The sequence below is a fragment of the Tursiops truncatus genome, chromosome X, assembly GCF_011762595.2.
Source record: "Tursiops truncatus isolate mTurTru1 chromosome X, mTurTru1.mat.Y, whole genome shotgun sequence".
Taxonomy (NCBI): Eukaryota; Metazoa; Chordata; class Mammalia; order Artiodactyla; family Delphinidae; genus Tursiops; species Tursiops truncatus.
The window spans coordinates 107,675,612-107,698,666 of NC_047055.1; positions in this window are offsets into that span (position 1 = coordinate 107,675,612).

Here is a 23,055-nt window from a genome sequence, read left to right on the forward strand (position 1 = left end):
CCATCACGTATCAAACGAAGAACCTGAGGCTCAAAGGGGCAGAACAGCTTGTTCAAAGTCACATGGATTATCAGTTACAGTGATAGGACCAGAAACCCATAGTAGTTCTGTCTTTTCTTCTTTAGCATTAAACAATGGCAATGAAATGCATGAATTGAAAAGAAAGTGGTTCCTGGTCCTAGGGAAGCTGAGCTGTTCTTCTGACAGAGTTGAAAGACCTCAGACTCCTTTAAGAGCACTATTCCATACGAGGAAAAGAAAAAAAAAATGTGCATAACACACCTCTATTTATATATAATCTTTAAAACACAATTCCAATGAATTAATAAATTCCTTGAAATGAACTCAACTGCTGTGTGAGACAACGCAGCTTTATGGCTTTGTTGCTATACTGTGTATTCAGCCCTGGAAAACAAACAAAATAATACTGTTCTGTGAACAGAGGCACCAGATTGTATTATTTAATACTCCTGATAAACGACAGTCATTTTTGCAAGTGGCATCTGGCCAAGGTTGTGGGTCTCAAAGAGTGTCTCAACTGTGCTCAGTCATTGCATCTCCTTCTATTAAAAAACCGTATTGAGATTTCTAGAACCCACAGCAATCAATCTGCTTGATTAATGAAATTTTTTCTAAAGCTTTTGTTTTCCTGGCACTGGCTCTCAAAAAATTTAGACACTCATTTCCTCCTCCATTTGTGGTTGCTAGGAAAGAGAGATTTGGTGATAAATATTTATTATGTTCCAATTCCTGTCTCCCTTATGGTGGGGTTATTGCTTTATTCAGCTCCAAAGCTAAGGAAAATGTCTGCAGTGTCATTAATAATAAACAAAGCTATAGTGTGTGTGCAATAATGAATTAAGCTCATCCCAGCCCATCTGTGCATGACCATTCACAGGCATCTTGTCAAAGGAAGGTTCTGCAGAATCCAGAGATCCTTGGTCCTCTCATTATGTAAGTAATCTGTGGGAGGAGGCGAGTTAAGTTGTAAAATATTATCATACAAAGTGAGCAACCTCTTTTCCCAAATACGTGTCTGGCAATGAAGCAAAATTCTAACTATTGTTGCCCCAGGGTTGAGGGTGAAAAAAAGGAAAAATTACCAAGGCTCATTTGACCTTGGAGAAACAACGGAGCAGCCTCCCTATGGAAATTAAACAGCTGGAGAAGGGCAAGGATCAGTCCGGAGTTTTTCACTTTTTCCATTTCTTGGCCAATTTAGAATGGTTCCCTCAGTGTGCTGGTGAGCCTTTCCCAAACTGCTTCAGAAAAACTTCACTAACATTTCTTCTGTTTCCCTTCATTAATTCTTCTCTAGTAAACGGCACTGTAAGTACTTATTGTTCTGACAATAAACCCCTTTTCTCTTTTAGAAAAAGGCCTCCACATTTCCTTAACCTATTGTGAACATAATAGATCCTCTAAATACGTGCTTCTTGAACTTTAATGAGCACATGAGCTGCCTAGGAATCTTGTTAAAATGCAGATTCTGATTCAGCAGGTCTGAGATGGGACCCGAGATTGCAAGCCCTTGAGAGACGCCAATGCTGCTGTGTGCAGAGCTCCCTTTGAGTAGTAAGACCATAAATGATTCGTCTCTCCCCTTGGAACTTCAAAGAGTCAAGCAAAGACAATAAATTAAGAAGCCCACGTAAACAAAGACAACATTTTAAAATATTTTATATGTATATAATATTTCATATTTTTAAAATAGATGTATTTGATGTTTTCATGCAGAGTTGCCTCTCAACATGTTGTTTCTCTAAATTATAACACCCTGTGACTGGATAAGTCCCTCAAGCTAAAAAAGAAAATATTGCTCTTATGAATGGTACTGCTCTAAAAGGGTTCTTCTACTGTTTGTTGTCAGTATACCTGCTCCTCATCTAGATCATAAGCTCCCTAAAGCTACAAGAGACATCTACCATTCCATCTTTTTTTTTAAATCATCTTTTTAAAATTTTTTTATTATTTATTTACTTTTGGCTGCGTTGGGTCTCAAAAAAATTAGACACTCATTTCCTCCTCCATTTGTGGTTGCTAGGAAAGAGAGATTTGGTGATAAATATTTATTATCTTGTTGCTGCACACAGGCTTTCTCTAGTTGCGGCGAGCAGGTGCTACTCTTTGTTGTGGTGTGAGGGCTTCTAATTGCGGTGGCTTCTTTTGTTGCGGAGCACGGGCTCTAGGCACACAGGCTTCAGTAGTTGTGGTGCACAGGCTCAGTAGTTGTGGTGCACGGGGTTAGGTGCTCCGCGGCATGTGGGATCTTCCCGGAGCAGGGCTGGAACCCGTGTCCCCTGCATTGGCAGGCAGATTCTTAACCACTGCGCCACCGGGGAAGCCCACGCCTATTCTATCTTAATTGCCCCTCACTTAGCATGTTGTCAAATCTAGTCCAACCAACATTAATGAATACCTACTACCTGACTGGCACCAGGCTGAGCACTGGAGATGCTGAAAGGAATAAGAAAACATCAACATGATCTCAAGGAGTTTAGCAGTAAGTGTACTATTATCCCTGAATCACTTAAATATAGCATTGTTAGAAAGCAAAATAAAGTCAACACTAGCCAGGTGAGATCATCTTATGATACAAAATTAAATATATTCATTTCTAATTCTAACATTTTAAATCCACATCTTCTAATGTAAACTCCACATAACTCTTTGAATTCTTTGGAAACAGTAAATAAACTTCATGGACCAAAATTTTTTGTGAATCCAATGCTTTGTCATGTCTTTTATACACTTCTAAATGACAGCATTTCAACTGACCAGAGGTAAACAAATGATAAAAATGAAAATAACCAAAAAAATGCATTCTTAATTCCTGAGAAGATTTGACAGCTCTAATATGGATGAATTCTATACCACTGGAGTGGAAAGCTTTCACAAACTATCAAAAGAAAGATGTTTTCTCCTACTTGTTACTTGGCAGTCCAGTCACACCAAGGTTAAAAATATAATTTCCATATTCCTTATCTAAGGGGACACAATCAAGCAAGACTCCTCAACCCTCATTGGGACAGGAAGGAACAGATGCAAAAACATCTGCCCTGCTTCAAAATGATGAAAACACCACCGTGATATCAAAGACAGCTTTGGGTCACTCCACAAAAGTCTCTAATCTCAACATGAAAGTGTTCTATCGACTGTCATTATGGTGAAAATAAAGACTGATACAGACTAACGTTTTAATTATCAACCTAAAAACCTAGCTATTGGTCTTCTCTGTCCCATCTCACAGCATTATCACTGATATCCCTAACTGACACTTCCTTATGTGCCTTTTGGGGGACTGAAAAAAATGCTTGAATATTTGACATTTTTGGTGCAGCAACAGTGACATCCAGTGGGTAGCAAGATTAACCCCGAAATTCTGTATAAACTCAATGAATGAGGGTTAGGATATGCACACACACAAAAAATGTTTTTGGTTATTCATAGCCACTTAGTATGAGAGCCATACATTTTTAACTCTCTTGAGATAACAGTCTATTTAATTGTTATAGTAGTTAACAGACAAAGCAAAGTTGCATCCTGTCTAACTGACCAAGACATGGCTAAAATCTCTTCCCAAGTCCCTGCCACTCATTGCAACAACTATTAGTCAAAAAAGTCTTATTAAACTAGTTTTACAAATAACATTCTTTCCACATTTGCTTAGATTCTCATTAAGTTAATTTAACCCAGTTTACCTCCTGAAATGCTTCCAATTGCCAAAAACTTTCTAAAATTCAAGTGAAGGAATATGACTCTTAGGTTTTCTTTATGCATACTTTCTGTATGCATATACTTACAAATATATTTATATAATACATATTTTAAATGCGTATATATAAAATAAATCTGCACCTCCTGTGGAGTTGATGGCTAATAGAATTATACAACACAAATACAATGTTCATGGATTTCCAGACTTTATTTCAGTAATCTGTTTCTATCACTACTCCTCGCCATTGCCCTCATTTCAGTTTGAAGTCACTAAGTATACTTCAATCTAACTTCTGGCAAATAGACACCACAGAAGTATAACAGCTCTGGAGAAAATAATTGCTCCAGAGATATGGATCCCTCAGGCTTAGTGGAAAGAAGCTAATTACGTAGACCCTGAGAACCTATCAGAAGAGACATGGATATTGTTGAAATGCCTCTGAAAGTAGAACTAGATTTCCAAGTGGAAGAAAAGAAAGAGACCAGTAAATTTGGTTCATCAGCCCACACTGGCTCCCTTAGCAAGAAAGAAAGCAGGGGTTCTGAAACGAAATAAATAGAGTACTCAGTAATTAAAGTGATCCATCAAAAACAAGATCAGACTCAAGATCAGATACAGAAAAATCAAAATCTATACAGTTTCAAAAGCAGCAGGAAGACCAGAATTCCTGGGCTCTGCTATTAACACAATAGGTTTCATAACACATTGAAATAAGCCCATCAAATCTTTTAGGCAAACTAAATGACGCTGTTGGATGTCCATGGGAAAAAAAAAAAAAAAAGGAAGCAAAGAAACTCAGAATAATGTCAGAATAATGCATGGAAGCAAAAAATAAGAGAGTCGCTCCTAAGACATTTGGTCTGTTAAACCAACACTGACCAACAGGGCAGCCACCAGCTACCTTTGGCTTTGAACACGTGACATGAGGCAAATCCAAATTGAGATGTGCCGTAAGTGTAAAATACATATTGGGCTTTGAAGACTTAGTATGAAAAAATAATTTAAAAATAATAAACTCTAATAGTTTGTATACTGACTACATGTTAAAATGATAACATATTGGATGTACTTCATTAAATAAAATACATTATCAAAATAATTTTACCTGTTCCTTTTTACTTTTTTAATCTATTAGGTTAAAATTACATATGTGGTTTGCATTATATTTCTATTAGACATTGCTTCTCTAAGCAAATATGCAAGAATGAACATGTTCACAAAAAATCTCCATCACCATTTTAAATACTAACCCATCTTAATAGATTTATCCACTCCTTGACTGTCCTGGTCTTACCTTTGCAAATTCACATACATAATTTAAATGTTTTATATTAAAAATTACAGTTTCTGCTACTATCCATTGATCATGTAGACACACTATAAATAGGCATAATTCAGTGATTAAACTTGCAGATTCTGAAGCCAGATTCAAATCCCAGGTCTGCCCCTTACTAGCCGTATAACTATGGGCACATTATTCAAATGTTTTTGTGTCTCAGTTTCCTCAAATGTAAAATGAGAATAACAATAGGATTATTGAAGAGATACAACAAGTTAATATATTACTTCTTTCCTGACAATGCTCAGAAATTAGAAAACATTATTATTAATCATACAGGTGATTTACTCTTTATGATCAACAGTTTAAAAGAGAACAATGAATATCTGATACCTTCAAATATTCTTAGAACTTTAAAGAAGCACTAACTATATATGCTTTTAAAATTACATCACACTCTTCAAATAATATGATTCATACAGTAATCTTTCCTGAAGAAATTAGTCACTTACAATATTGACTATTTCTTCATTTGCCCTTTTTAAGAAAACCTGTAATATATCTTCTTCAGTCACTCTAATTTTTTTTTCTAAGTCCTACTTGCCCTTTCCTTTAGTAAATCTCTTGTAACCATGTTTTCCCTCCCCATTACCCAAAATTCAAAGCTCATCTGGACTCTTCATTCTTCCATCTGGGTCTACAAAGCAGTTTCTTCCTATTCTTTCCCTTCCATTCCTAAAAATCCCTCCTTCCTAATCACATCCGCCATTTTTCAGACATGGTGCAGGTTCCATCTTTCCCACAAGGACTTCTCCATCTGTGTTAGCCTGCATTATTCTCCTTCTCAAACTCTCACATTGTTGCCCATTCATTCATTCAACTAATGTTTATTGTCTGCCTACATCAAGAGAGTCAGGGCCCAGGGATACCAAGGAAAATGAAACACACATGTATTCCTATCCTCATGGAAATTACAGTCTGAGTGGGAAACAGACATCAAATAAGTCCTCATAAGAGAGATGAGTGTCATGAGATATAAGCCAGGGAGCTAAGAGACTGATATGAGCAAACACATGCCCATGTTTGCTTCCCTAATCAGACTGAAAACCACCATGTCTTTTATTTTCTTTATAACCCTTCCAGCATCCAGTACAGTACTAGGCACCTAGTAGGAGTTTAAATATTGGTTGAACAAACAAATATAAACAATATTTTTTATTAATTAGACCCTACCTCTTTCTTTCACAGTACCTACCATTACACTCCCTAAGGTTCATCTTTTACCCTTTATTACTACATGGTGTAGAGAACAGATCATGCCACTCAGGTGATCTAAGCTAGATCCCAGCACCCAAACCCGCCAACTGTATATTTACCTCTGTTAACCAAAGTGTTGTGCAAATATACGACACAGGCATTTTTGGTCCATTCCTGAAACATCTTCACCTCTTTAGAATTCAGCAAATTTTCCCCAAGGTCCTTTCCTTATATAACTTTTAAAAACTTAACTATAATTCAATAGCCCAAATATAATCACTGCTGACAATTTCATGTAGATCTTTCCAGTCTTTTTTCCATGCACGTATATCCATATATTTTGCTTTCTAAAATTGGGCTCATATGGTATATATATATATATTTATTTATTTATTATTTTTTTTTGCGGTACGCAGGCCTCTCACTGTTGCGGCCTCTCCTGTTGCGGAGCACAGGCTCCGGACGCACAGGCTCAGTGGCCATGGCTCACGGGCCCAGCCGCTCCGCGGCATGTGGGATCTTCCCGGACTGGGGCACGAACCCGTGTCCCCTGCATTGGCAGGCGGACTCTCAACCACTGCGCCACCGGGGAAGCCCGGTACATATATTCTTATAATCCAATTTTCATCTAATATACAATGAATGTTCTCCAATACCACTGAAACTTCATTTACACAATGATTTTTAATGGTCACATAATATGGATAGAGACTAATTATTGAGCATTAGATTCCTTTTGCTCCACAGTTTTCTATTTTCCATTGTGTTGGGCTCCCCACGAGCTGATTCTCAAGCTTTAGGACAAAGCGGGGAGGAAGTAGCAGTAAATAGAGGTACAATTCTTCCTCCTACCCCTCAGTTTAACCCAACAGGTAAACCAGTATTTCTTCCCTAAAATTTGATTCCCCGGCTTATGGCAAACAGGCTATGCACCACTCTTCTCTAGCTATCTTCATTCATGTTCCTTCATTATCAAATGAGATGACGGCTGTGGAAGCACTTTGTAAAGTACTTAATGATACAGTATTACAAGCATAAATACTTGAATTTTCTAAGTTAAAAAAATAATGGCATGTTTACATAGCTAAAAATGTAAAAACTGTAACCATATGATTGTTGTATTGTTAACTTGGTTAAGTTTGGAACAACATTTCCTAGCGTCCTGTTCCTTATGTGGTTTCAGGTTACAGTAGGACAAAAAATTAAAAAATTTTTTTTAAAATGGCGTGTTTAAGATGCAGTGCTAAAAATATGAACTGGTCACAAAGCCAGTGTGTATAATATAATCCTATTTGGGAGAAAATGATCTATCTTACATAGATATGTTGGCAGGCTATACCAAAAAATTTAACAATGATTATTCCTGGGGTTAGAACATGTGATAAACTTTAGTTTCTTTCTTGCCTTTTTTTTTTTTTGCTTTGCTTACCTGTAGTTCCTTCCATAGCTACATATTATTTGTATAAAGAGAAAGATTATTTTGAAGTATTGTCTAAAAATGATTTTGATGCTGTTGTTTATTTTTCTAACTTTATATATTATATCACTTTTTAATTTATGTGCTTATACTATGACACCTATCAAAAAGGGTGATTATTTTTAAATTCTAATCACTAATTGAATCAGTTTCCTAGGGCTGCCTTAACAAACAACAGAAATTTATTGTCTCATAGTTCTGGAGGCTAGAAGTCCAAAATCAAGGTGTCAGCAGGACCATGATTTCTCTCTGCTTCTGGTGGCAAAAGCAATCCTTGGGGACGTCCCTGGTGGTGCAGTGGTTAAGAATCCACCTGCCAACGCAGGGGACACAGGTTCGAGCCCTGGTCCAGGAAGATGCCACATGCCGCAACTAAGCCCGTGCGCCACAACTACTGAGCCTGCGCTCTACAGCCCGTGAGCCACAACTACTGAGCCCGAGTGCCACAACTACTGAAGCTCACGTGCCTAGAGCCTGTGCTCTGCAACAAGAGAAGCCACCGCAATGAGAAGCCTGCACACCTCAACGAAGAGTAGCCCCCACTCGCCGCAACTAGAGAAAAGCCCGCGCGCAGCAACGAAGACCCAACGCAGCCAAAAATAAATAAATAAAGCAATCCTTGGCATTTCTTGATTTGCAGCTGCATAACTCCAATCTCTGCTTCCCTCGACATAGAGCATTCTTGCTCTGTGTCCTCACACTGTCTTCTTTACAGACACCTGTCACATTGGATTAAGGGCCCACCCTACTCCAGTATGATCTCATCTCAACTAATTATATCTGCAACAACCTTATTTCCAAATAAGGTCACATTGTGAGGTACTGGAGATTAGGATTTCAACATAATAATACTATTACTACTACTACTACTTCAACTCATAATACTAATCAAGGAATTTTGTTTTTAATTTTTATTTTAAAACCTAGCATTTAAATAAATTATGACCTCAGCTTTTTATGTCTTGCTTTTCAAAAACTGATATAGCAAATCACTTGAATAGGTCTACACTTCTCAGAACACCATTCCACGAGTGTTTCTACAACACTGTAATTCATCATCTCTACATAATACATTGGAAAATTATCATCTACACAGAATGAGTTTGAAAACTAAAAGCCCCATGTATCTGAACCATTTATCAATGCCCTGCCAGGAACAGATACAGCTTTTCTGTCACTTGGAAGACTGAACATTTCATAATACAACTCCTTGTGAATTTGAAATAGATTAACAAAATATTTTTTCTTCTTTTACCAAGACTAAAATTTGTTGTTCAAGCCCATATGAAAGTATCACAAGAAATAAAACATTTCTTCTTTTATTTTATGCTATACTCAGAAACAGCTTCTTGCAAAGAAAAAGTGGAGAACCACAACCCTTAAGTAATCAAGATGAGCTTGTGAAAAGCAAAAAGATACTGAAGTCTAAAAAGCAATGGATCTACCACACTGTGAACAACTCCTAAGTGTATTCGAGCAATCTTTTGAAAAAGTACCTTTTCATGTACAGCTGATGATGATCATACTCTGAAAAAGTGAAACCCCTTTTAAAAAGATACCATTTGAAAAAGTATTAAAAGCCAGAATAAAAACTGTCATAGTGTTGTTTCAAAAAGTAAGGTTATCATTCCCTTTTCCGAAAATATAAAGTTTTCTCATGATGGCCTTGGTGACATGTAAGTGATAATGCCAAGTGGCTGAGAAGTTCAATCCTAGGCAGGTCCAACTGGTAAGACTTCAACTTCGATTATTTCAGTGAGAAATAAAATCACTAAGACAAATATTCTGCAATAATAACGTATCAGTTAGCCACTGCCATAATAACACTGCATAATAAAGATCTACACAAATTTCAATGACATTCAACAATAAGCATTTATTTCTTGCTCATGCATCTATGGGATAGTTGGGTGTTACTGATAAAGGTTGGGTTCAGTTGTGATTCGAAGGTATGAGTTAGGTCCACATCTGTTCCACATAGCCTTCCTCCTTCTTGGACAAGAAGCTATCCAAAGCATATTCTTCTCATGGTGAAAGGCAAAATTAATTACATAAGCACATTTTAAATCTCTGTTTGCATCATATCCACTAACACCCCATTCACCTACACAAGTCACATGGAGAAACCCAAAGTCAAGGGGCAGGGAAGAAGTCTCTTGTCTCCCATGAGGCCATAACAAGAAGACTGAAGGATGGAGAGTAGTGATCCAATCCACCACAAACAGCATATGAACTTTATAGTACTAAACAAGATATATTCTTTTTGAAATATACAGAGCAAATAAAGACTTATGCCTTGAAAGCACTTTGTCCACCAGGAAGCCACCAGATCAGGACAGCCTATACCATTCTTTTTTTTTTTTTTTTTTGGTACGCGGGCCTCTCACTGTTGTGGCCTCTCCCGTTGCGGAGCACAGGCTCCGGACGCGCAGGCTCAGCGGCCATGGCTCACGGGCCCAGCCGCTCCGCGGCATGTGGGATCTTCCCGGACCGGGGCACGAACCCGTGTCCCCTGCATCGGCAGGCGGACTCTCAACCACTGCGCCACCAGGGAAGCCCCTATACCATTCTTAAAGATTATTTTGTTTAGTGCTATGAGTGCTAGTACACCAAGCAGTTCAATACAAATTATCATGATGGCATAATTTAGCCTCTATTATTTTGCCCTGTACTTTTATTTACATGTTTATAAATTCTGTTGTTCCAAAATATATTTAATGATCTCTCTAAAGTCATCTGGCTGGTATACTCTTACTACTCATATTATCTATCACTATCCCTATTAACTGAAATTTCGTAAGAATTGGTCTGTACAAAAATTAATAGTTTTTACATTCATCAGTAATTATCGTAGCATCTTACTCTTACGATACCAAATACACATTTATATTTCTACTGATGATACGATTTAAATATTTCAATATATTTGCTATGGGTTGAATTGTGCCCCAAGAAAGATGTTCAAGTCCTAAATGTGACCTTGTTTAAAATAGGGTCTTTGCAGATAATCAAGTTAAGATAGGGTCATTAGGGACTTACCTGGTGGTCCAGTGGCTAAGACTCCACGCTCCCAATGCAGGGGGCCTGGGTTTGGTACCTGCTCAGGGAACTAGATCCCACATGCCACAACTAAGAGTTTGCATGCCACAACTAAAAACACATCCCACATGCCCTGCATGCCGCAACTAAGACCCGGCACAGCCAAATAAATAAATATTTTTTTTAAAAAGATAAGGTCATCAGAGTGGGTCCTAACTCAATATAACTGGTATCCTTATTAAAAGGGAAAATTTGGACACAGGGACAGACACTTACAGAGCAAAGACAATGTGAAGACACAGGGAAAACACCATCTACAAGTCAAGAACCACCTGAGGTTAGCAGATGTTAGGGGAGAAGCAGAGAACAGAGTCTCCCTCATAGCTCTCAAAAGGAACAACCCTGCAGACACCTTGATTTCTGATTTCTGGCCTCCAGAACTGTGAAACAAGAAATTTCTGTCCTTTAAGCCACCCAGTGTGGTACATTGTTTACAATAGCCCCAAGAAACTAATACAGTCCAGTATAAGGAGAATCTATATTCTAAATTAAATAGAACACTAGAAAGCATTCCCTGGCGGTCCAGTGGTTAGGACTCTACACTTTCACTGCCAAGGGCCCAGGTTCGGGGAACTAAGATCCCACAAGCCGCGCAGCCAAAAATAAATAAATAAGAAAAACACTAGACATTAATAATAAATCCAAATGATATACCTTTTTATCTTAGTGATGTTATATTCGTCTATTTAATGGCAATATATATGATCACATGATCAGTGATCTTGGAATGCCAGAAATGACACTGAGGTAAGGATTTAGCTATTTAGACTTCAAAAGGTCAAAAATAAAGCCATTTTGGGATAAGTACTGGAGCAGAAGATAAAAGCTAGTACATCCCTATTTATCACCATCTAATACACTATATGTTTTTACTTCTTTATTTTGTGTATGGTCTGCTTCCCTACTCCTCCTATTAATTAGAGTATAAACACCATATGGGTAGAGATTTTTTTTCTGCTTGGCTCACCCCTGCATTCCCAGTGCTAGAACTGTGCCTGGTACATAACAGGTATTTAGTAACTATCTGTTCAAAAAATGAAATGAATCTCCAAGCAACAGTCTAATAATTAAAACTCCTCTTAATCACGCGATAGCTATTTTTTGTCATGTTTTTCACTTCTTCCCTTGGATGACCAATGATATACACAGGCTGGGCTTAATTTCTGTCCTTCTCAGAGGAAACAGGGAAACGCTAAAACAAGAACACATGCTCATTTGCCAATTCCCCAAACATAAACTGTAAAACTAGATCCACCATAAGGAAACCCCCAATAGAGTCAGTTATTTCAAAACTGTTCTTAGGCTGCAATATTCCTTGGAAAGAAATTCTTTCAGATGAACAGCAAGAACCGTAAGGTAGTTGGAAATGCACAAGCCTTGAAGTCAGACTAAACTTGGTTAGAAGCTCACTGCTACAATTTAAAAATCTCTCCGATTCCCAGGTTCCTCCTATGAAATGGAAAGAAGAGTGCTTCCTTCATAGGGTGTTGTACTGTTAAACTGGATGTATATAAAAACTCTAGCATTATGCCTGGTAAGGCGAAAGATTCAGGAACAGATGTGAGGAGTGACAGTATTATAGCCAGTTGAAGAGTGCCCAGTTCTGTCAAGACAAAATATATGGCATCAGTGAGTTCCTAAAAGTTTGCTGTGTAATTTATGGCTTTACTTAAAACTGCTGTAAGCAAAATCATTGTGAGAGCTATTTGCCTCAAAGGTCAAAGAGGAGTTAGTGTTGTTGTTTTCTCCAGTTTCTAGAGACTATGAAGAGATTGCTCTATGTTGAATGGTGGCATTAGCTGAAGCAGAATTTAGCAGTTCAACACATGGTTGAGTAAAGCCTGTGGGAGAATTAGATGATAACATTTCAAGGGGAAATTGCCAGTGGACAAAAATAGCAAGGAGGCAGGGCAGTCTAGGGTTTAGCAGTAGAATTTTTAAAGAGGCAAAGCCACAGAGTCCTGTTCTTTTCAGCAAGTGTTCTTTCTCCTCTGAGAGCCAACTCTTTACCTCCAATCAGTGCTGTAAACAGCTGAAGACTTTGGCCTTTAAAAGCTACAGCAATTGCTCAGAGACAAGCTGAACTAACTAACATTTACTTCTGCATTTGTCATTTCTTCCACTCAGACTCTAAGGTACAAACCCTGTCTGCCACCAGAACCAAGGATTACACAAAGCTACATTTGCAGATCTGGTATTTACCACCATAAGAGGTTCTAGGAAGAAAACAGTCTGTAGACTACAGCTCCCACTTTTACCACCTTAGAAATGAATGCTATAAACCAACAATAATTTGGAAGATGATTATCCAGTCTGAGGATGATCCTAGTCTTCCCACTGCTCACTTTCGACACTTTAATAATTTTGCCAAGTCTTCACAGAGGTTACGCATTGACCCAAAAACATGAAATTCAAATAATACATTCTGCTATTTACTAGCAGTTCCAGAAGTGTCTTTTTTTTTTTTTTTTTCGCTGCATTGGGTCTTCGTTGCTGCACGCAGGCTTTCTCTAGCTGTGGCAAGTGGGGCTACTCTTCGTTGCGGTGTGCAGGTTTCTCATTGCAGTGGCTTCTCTTGTTGTAGAGCACGGGCTATAGCCGTGTGGGCTTCAGTAGTTGCAGCACAGGCTCAGTAGTTGCAGCGCACGGGCTCTAGGGCATGCGGGCTTCAGTAGTTGTGTCGCGCAGGCTCAGCAGTTGTGGCGCATGGGCTTAGTTGCTCCGCGGCATGTGGGATCTTCCCAGACCAGGGATCGAACCCATGTTCCCTGCATTGGCAGGTGGATTCTTAACCACTGCGCCAGCAGGGAAGTCCCAGAAGTGTCTTTAATAGAGGTCATTCCTTGAGTTCTTCTTCACTCCACTTATGAATAGAGACATGACTGTTCACACCAAAAGTCAAATGTGACAATTTTACATTTGACTTCCCCTAGACCTTTAGTTGTTGGAAATGGTTTAGGACCAAGAATTGAAGCAGCTGAGCTATTACCTATAAGATTCAATTATTAAGTAGTTTAAGATTGACAGCTGCAGTATGCTTGCCCTCTGGCATGTCATGAAAAGAAACAGTCTATGCAAAGTCTCTAGCACTGGCATGGCACCTAGCAGGTACTAACTGAATATTAGTTCATGTTCACCAGTAACTTGCATCCCTCTCCCTAAATCTATCATTTAATCTTGTTCTCCACATCTACCTCTTTCAACAAATGTCCTTATTGCTGAAACAGCTAGAAGAGCCTAATGCCAGGGCCACTACGTTCTCATCTCCAATCCTTCAGAAACTCACCTGGCTTATGTACCATCTCTTGAGAGCGGGTTCTTTGCTTTCTGAAGTACCACCAAGTAATAGAATAAATTAATTTGCATTAAAATGAAAATAGTAAAATCCCAGAAGCAGGCAGAGGGGGTGTTAGTACCTCTGAACAGCGGTTAACATGCCAAGTGGGCAAGAGTTTCTTTGAACACAGGGAAAAGAGAACTGAGACAAACTTAGATTAATTATACCCACCAAGGTTTAAAGAATCGTGTACAATGATGTCTTAGAAATTAAATATATATTTCCTTAGTGAATTCACCAATACTCTGTACTCAAAGAGAATGTAAGTACCAAAGGAGAACTTCTTGTTTCCAGTAATGGTATGCAAGTTTATTCAGATAAAACTACCTTTTGAAAACAGAGGTGGAGGAAAGATGGATAAAATTGTTTTTAATCATCTTAAATCATCACCAAATTGCTTGAAGACTAAATTTTGAATGAAAGACTATCCAGAGAGATAAGAGTACTACTGGAACACCAAAGCCACTTTTGCCCAGAGGGCACTTCCCTATACAGTACTACAGAGGGGACAGAAGTCAAGGCCCAGGGGGCATCCAAGCATGGGAAATCTTACAAAAGAGGCTCCACATACTAAGCTGTGATCACGAAGAGTTACACACTCTGATCCAAAATCAACCCGTTTCCCAAGACCAGTAGATTAAAGAGAAGTCTGCCTTGGCAGAGGAAAAAATAAATAGGAAAATAATCCATGAGACATTTTGCCACAGACAGGTGCTCAAACGGATTTGCACCCGGGTGAGCCAAAGAACCTGGTCTGAGATCATCTCTGCTTGATAGTGCCTGAGCACCTGGCATAATTCAACCCAAGGCATCCCTGGAGGAGGGAACATCCATCCTAGGCTTCAAAGAACCTCACACATAATTTTTTGAGGTCAGAAACACATAAGCAGTCAAAGATGACAAGGAACACAGGAAATAAAACAATATTAACTAAAAAAAAGCATAAAAATAGACAGCAGAAACAGATGTGCACAGACTTCAGATACTGTAACTGCCAGAAATAGATATTAAAATAGCAATGCTTAAAGAAATGAATAACAAACTTGAAAATATCTGCAAGGAACAGGATGATAAAAAATGATAGAGTAGGTTAAAAAAGAACTTTTAGGGGCTTCCCTGGTGGCGCAGTGGTTGAGAGTCCGCCTGCCGATGCAGGGGACACGGGTTCGTGCCCCAGTCCGGGAGGATCCCACATGCCGCAGAGCGGCTGGGCCCGTGAGCCATGGTCGCTGAGCCTGCGCGTCCGGAGCCTGTGCTCCGCAACAGGAGAGGCCACAACAGTGAGAGGCCCGCGTATCGCAAAAAAAAAAAAAGAACTTTTAAAAACCAAGAAGTATGATTCTGAAATTTAAAACTCAATGGATGTATTTGGCAGCAGATTAGACAGAAGAAAAATGTGAACTGAAAGATATGTCAAAAATAATAAAAAGAATGAAGCACAAAAAGAAAAGAATGAAAACTAAAGAAAAGAGAGTAATAGGTATGGAATATACAGTGAGAAGGTCTAAAACATACTGGATCCAAGAGAGAGGAGAGAGAATGGAGAAGAGGCAATATTTGAAGAAATGCTGGCTGATAATTTTCCAAAACTGATGACAGAATCAAGTGCCCAGGAAATCTCAAATAGGATAAATAAAAAGAAGTCTATGCCTAGAACTATTACGATGAAATGGTAGAAAATCGAAGGCAAGAGAAAATATTTTAAGCAACCAGAAGAAAGGATGGCAGTATGCTTTAAAGGACAGAAGTCAGATCAAGAGTTGTCTTCAACACCTGAAGCCAGAGCACAGTGGAATGATATTTTCAAAGTGAAGAAAGAAAATAACTGCCCATCCAGGAAACGACAAGAAATATTTCAAGCAAAGATACAATGATTCTAACTGGAAGGTATATAATTAAAGAATGAAGATCAAAACTGAGTGGTAAACATGAGGACTAATATAACTGAACATTGATTACATAAAACATTACCAACAGGGGACTTCTCTGGTGGCGCAGTGGTTAAGAATCCACCTGCCAATGCAGGGGACATGGGTTCGATCCCCAGTGTGGAAAGGTCCCACATGCTGCGGAGCACCTAAGCCCGTGCACCACAACTACTGAGCCTGCGCTCTAGAGCCAGCGAGCCACAACTACTGAGCCCGCATGCCACAACTACTGAAGCCAGTGTGCCTAGAGCCCATGCCCCGCAACAAGAGAAGCCACCACAATGAGAAGCCCACTCACCACAACAAAGAGCACCCCCACTCGCTGCAACTAGAGAAAGCCCACGTGTAGCAATGAAGACCCAACACAGCCAAAAATAAATAAATAAAGAGATTTATTTAAAAAAAATACCAACAAAGTCAAATGACACTTAGGAAAAAAAAAGATTTCTAAATTTTAAACGCTTATATTAGAAAAGACACAGGATTGAGAATGAATGAACTAAGCATCCATATCAAGAAGTTAGGGGAGGACCTTCAAGATGGTGGAGGAGTAAGACGCGGACATCACCTTCCTCCCACAAATACATCAAAAATACATATGCATGTAGAACAACTCCTACAGAACACCTACTGAACGCTGGCAGAAGACCTCAGACCTCCAAAAAGGCAAGAAACTCCCCACGTACCTGGGTAGGGCAAAAGAAAAAAAGAATAAACAGAGACAAAAGGATAGGGATGGGACCTGCACCAGTGGGAGGGAGCCGTGAAGGAGGAAAAGTTTCCACACACTAGAAGCCCCTTCGCGGGTGGAGATGGGGGTGGCGGAGGGGGAAGCTTCGGAACCGCAGGGAAGAGCGCAGCCACAGGGGTGCGGGGGGCAAAGCGGAGAGATTCCCACACAGAGGATCGGTGCTGACCAGCACTCACCAGCCCGAGAGGCTTGTCTGCTCACCCGCCGGGGTGGACGGGGGCTGGGAGCTGAGGCTCGGGCTTCGGTCGGAGCGCAGGGAGAGGACTGGGGTTGGCTGCGTGAACACAGCCTGAATGGCGCTAGTGCAGCACAGCTAGCCAGGAAAAAGTCTGGACTTGCCTGAGAGGCAAGAGACCATTGTTTCAGAGTGCACAAGGAGAGGGGATGCAGAGAACCACCTAAATGAGCTTCAGAGACAGGTGTGAGCTGCGGCTATCAGCTCGGACCCCAGAGATGGGCATGAAACACTAATGCTGCTACAGCCACCAAGAATCCTGTGTGCGAGCACAGGTCACTATCCACAACCTTCCCACTGGGAGGCTGTGCAGCCCGCCACTGACAGGGACCTGTGATCCAGGGACAACTTCCCCGAGAGAACACATGGCATGCCCCAGGCTATTGCAACGTCACGCTGGCCTCTGCCCCCGCAGGATCACCCCACATTCCGTACCCCTCCCTCCCCCCGGCCTGAGTGAGCCAGCGCCCCCGAATCAGCTGCTCCTTTAACCCCGTCCTGTCTGGGTGGGGAACAGATGCCTGAGGGCGACGTACACACAGAGGCGGGGCCAAAACCAAAGCTGAACCCCAGCAGCTGTGCAAACAAAGTAGAGAAAGGGAAATCTCTCCATGCAGCCTGAGGAGCAACAGATTATCCCCACAAGTTTTTATGCTGCATCTGTGGAATACCTGAATAGACAATGAATCATCCCAAAATTGCAGTGGTGGACTTAGGGAGCAACTGTAGACTTGGGGGTTGCTGTCTGTGACTGATTTGTTTTGGATTCTTATGTTTACCTTAGTTTAGTGTTTAGCGCTTCTTATCATTGGTGGATTTGTTTACTGGTTTGGTTGCTTTCTTCTTTTTTATTTAAATTTTTTTTCATTTATTTATTATTTTTTTCTTTCTTTTTTTCTCTCTTTTCTTCTAAGCTGTGTGGCTGACAGAGTCTTGGTGCTCTGGCCTGATGTCAGGCCTGAGCCTCTGAGGTGGGTGAGTCCAGTTCAGGACATTGGACCACCAGAGACCTCCCGGCCCCACATAATATCAAGCAGCGAGACCTCTCCCGGAGATCTCCGTCTCAACGCAAAGACCCAGCTCCACCCAATGGACATGAAACTCCAATACTGGATGCCCCATGCCAAACAACTAGCAAAACAGGAACACAACCACACCCATTAGCAGAGAGGCTGCCTAAAATCATACTAAGTTCACAGACACCCCCAAAACACACGACCAGACATGGCCCTGCCCACCAGCAACACAAGATCCAGCTCCACCCACCAGAACACAAGCACCAGTCCCCTCCACCAGGAAGCCTAAACAACCCACTAAACCAACCTCACCCACTGGGGACAGACACCAAAAACAACGGAAACTAGAAAGCTGCAGCCTGCAAAAAGGAGACCTCAAACACACTTAAGTTAAACAAAATGAGAAGACAGAAATACACATCAGATGAAGGAGTAAGGTAAAAATCCACCAGACCAAACAAATGAAGAGGAAATACGCACGCTACCTGAAAAAGAATTCAGGGTAATGATAGTAAAGATGATCCAAAATCTTGGAAATAGAATCGAGAAAATACAAGAAATGTTTAACAAGGACCTAGAAGAACTAAAGAGAAAACAAACAATGATGAACAACACACTAAATGAAATTAAAAATTCTCTAGAAGGAATCAATACCAGAATAACTGAGGCAGAAGAATGGATAACTGACCTGGAAAATAAAATAGAGGAAATAACTACTGCAGAGCAGAATAAAGAAAAAAGAATAAAAAGAATTGAGGACACTCTCAGAGACCTCTGGGACAACATTAAACGCACCAACATTCGAATTATAGGGGTCCTAGAAGAAGAAGAGAAGAAGAAAGGGTCTGAGAAAATATTTGAAGAGATTATAGTTGAAAACTTCCCTAACATGGGGAAGGAAATAGTCAATCAAGTCCAGGAAGCTCAGAAAGTCCCATACAGGATAAATCCAAGGAGAAACATGCCAACACATATTAATCAAACTATCAAAAATTAAATACAAAGAAAAAATATTAAAAGCAACAAGGGAAAAGCAACAAATAACACACAAGGGAATCTCCATAAGGTTAACAGCTGATCTTTCAGCAGAAACTCTGCAAGGCAGAGGGGAGTGGCAGGACATATTTAAAGTGATGAAAGGGAAAAAACCTAAAACCAAGATTACTCTACCCAGCAAGGATCTCATTCAGATTCGAAGGAGAAATCAAAAGCTTTACAAAGAAGCAAAAGTTAAGAGAATTCAGCACCACCAAACCAGCTTTACAACAAATGCTAAAGGAACTTCTCTAGGCAGGAAACACAAGAGAAGGAAAAGACCTATAATAACAAACCCAAAACAATTAAGAAAATGGTAACAGGAACATACATATCGATAATTACCTTAAATGTAAATGGATTAAATACTCCAACCAAAAGACACTGACTGGCTGAATGGATACAAAAACAAGACCCATATATGTGCTGTCTACAAGAGACCCACTTCAGACCTAGGGACATATACAGACTGAAAGTGAGGGAATGGAAAAAGATATTCCATGCAAATGGAAATCAAAGGAAAGCTGGAGTAGCAATTCTCATATGAGACAAAAGAGACTTTAAAATAAAGACTATTACAAGAGACAAAGAAGGACACTATATAATGATCAAGGGATCAATCCACAGAGAAGATATAACAATTGTAAATATTTATGCACCCAACATAGGAGCACCTCAATACATAAGGCAAATGCTAACAGCCATATAAAGGGAAATCGACAGTAACACAATAATAGTACGGGACTTTAACCCCCCACTTTCACCAATGCACAGATCATCCAAAATGAAAGCAAATAAGGAAACACAAGTCTTAAATTACACATTGAACAAGATGGACTTAACTGATATTTATAAGACATTCCATCCAAAAACAACAGAATACACTTTCTTCTCAAGTGCTCATGGAACATTCCCCAGGACAGACGGTATCTTGGGTCACAAATCAAGCCTTGGTAAATTTAAGAAAATTGAAATCATAGCAAGTATCTTTTCCGACCATGATGCTCTGAAACTAGATATCAACTGCAGGAAAAAAACTGTAAAAAAATACAAACACATGGAGGCTAAACAATATGTTACTAAATAACCAAGAGAAATCTGAAAACATCAAAGAGGAAATCAGAAAATACCTTGAAAAAATGACAATGAAAACACGACAACCCAAAACCTATGGGATGCAGCAAAAGCAGTTCTAAGAGGGAAGTTTATTGCAATACAATCCTACCTCAAGAAACAAGAAAAATCTCAAATACACAACCTAACCTTATACCTAAAGCAATTAGAGAAAGAAAACAAAAAAAAAAACCCCAAAGTTAGCAGAAGGAATGAAATCGTAAAGCTCAGATCAGAAATATATGAAAAAGAAATGAAGGAAACAATAGCAAAGATCAATAAAACTAAAAGCTGGTTCTTTGAGAAGATAAACAAAATTGATAAACCATTAGCCAGACTCATCAAGAAAAAAAGGGAGGGGTTTCCCTCGTGGCACAGTGGTTGAGAGTCTGCCTGGCAATGCAGGGGACACAGGTTGGTGCCCCAGTCCGGGAAGATCCCATATGCTGCGGACCGGCTGGGCCCATGAGCCATGGCCGCTGAGCCTGCACGTCAGGAGCCTGTGCTCCACAACAGGAGAGGCCACAACAGTGAGAGGCCCACATACCACAAAAAAAAAAAAAAAAAAAAAAAGAAAAGAAAAAAGGGAGAAGACTCAAATCAACAGAATTAGAAATGACAAAGGACAGGTAACAACTGACACTGCAGAAATACAAAGGATCATGAGAGATTACTACAAGCAACTATATGCCAATAAAATGGACAACCTGGAAGAAATGGACAAATTCTTAGAAAAGCACAACCTTCTGAGACTGAACCAGGAAGAAATAGAAAATATAAACAGACCAATCACAAGCACTGAAATTGAAACTGTGATTAAAAATTTTCCAACAGGGCTTCCCTGGTGGCACAGTGGTTGAGAGTCCGCCTGCTGATGCAGGGGACACAGGTTCGTGCCCCGGTCCGGGAAGATCCCACATGCCACAGAGTGGCTGGGCCCGTGAGCCATGGCCGCTGAGCCTGCGCGTGCGAAGCCTGTGCTCCGCAACGGGAGAGCCCACAACAGTGGGAGGCCCGCGTACCGCAAAAAAAAAAAAAAAAAAAAAATTTTCCAACAAACATAAGTCCAGGACCAGATGGATTCACAGGTGAATTCTATCAAACATTTAGAGAAGAGATAACACCCATCCTTCTCAAACTCTTCCAAAATATAGCACAGGGAGCAACACTCCCAAACTCATTCTACGAGGCCACCAGCACCCTGATACCAAAACCAGACAAAGATGTCACAAAAAAAGGAAACTACAGGCCAATATCACTGATGAACACAGATGCAAAAATCCTCAACAAAACACTAACAAACAGAATCCAATAGCACATTAAAAGGATCATACACCATGATCAAGTGGGGTTTATCCCAGGAATGTAAGGATTCTTCAGTATATACAAATCAGTCAATGTGATAAACCATACTAACAAACTGAAGGATAAAAACCATATGATAATCTCAATAGATACAGGAAAGGCTTTCAACAAAATTCAACACCCATTTATGACAAAAACCCTCCAGAAAGTAGGCATAGAGGGAATCTACCTCAACATAATAAAGGCCATATATGACAAACCCACAGCCAACATCGTCCTCAACGGTGAAAAACTGAAACCATTTCCTCTAAGATCAGGAACAAGACAAGGTTGCCCACTCTCACCGCTATTACTCAACATAGTGTTGGAAACTTTAGCCACAGCAATCAGAGAAGAAAAAGAAATAAAAGGAATCCAAATCGGAAAAGAAGAAGTAAAACTGTCACTGTCTGCAGATGACATGATACTATACATAGAGAATCCTAAAGATGCTACCAGAACACTACTATAGCTAATCAATGAATTTGGTAAAGTAGCAGGATACAAAATTAATGCACAGAAATCTTTTGCATTCCTATACACTGATGATGAAAAATCTGATAGACAAATTAAGGAAACGCTCCCATTTACCACTGCAACAAAAAGAATAAAATACCTAGGAATAAACCTACCTAAGGGGGCAAAAGATTTGTATGCAGAAAACTAGAGGACACTGAATAAAGAAATTAAAGATGATACAAACAGATGGAGAAATATACTATGCTCTTGGATTGGAAAAATCAACATTGTGAAAATAACTCTTCTATCCAAAGCAATCTACAGATTCAGTGCAATCCCTATCAAACTACCAATGGCATTTTTCACAGAACTAGAACAAAAAATTTCACAATCTGTATGGAAACACAAAAGACCCCGAATAGCCAAAGCAATCTTGAGAAAGAAAAACGGAGCTAGAGGAATTAGGCTCCCTGACTTCAGACTATACTATAAAGCTACAGTAATCAAGACAGTATGGTACTGGCACAAAAACAGAAATATAGATAAATGGAATAGGATAGAAAGCCCAGAGATAAACCCATGAGCATATTGTCTCCTTAAAACCCATGCACATATGGTCTCCTTATTTTTGATAAAGGAGGCAAGAATATACAGTAGAGAAAAGACAGCCTCTTCAATAAGTGGTGCTGGGAAAACTGGACAGCTACATGTAAAAGAATGAAATTAGAACACTCCCTAACATCATACACAAAAATAAACTCATAATGGATTAAAGACCTAAATGTAAGGCGAGGCACTATAAAACTCTTAGAGGAAAACATAGGCAGAACACTCTATGACATAAATCACAGCAAGATCCTTTTTGACCCACCTCCTAGAGAAATGGAAATAAAAAGAAGAACAAATGGGACCTAATAAAACTTAAAAGCTTTTGCACAGCAAAGGAAACCATAAACAAGACGAAAAGACAACACTCAGAATGGGAGAAAACAGTTGCAAATGAAGCC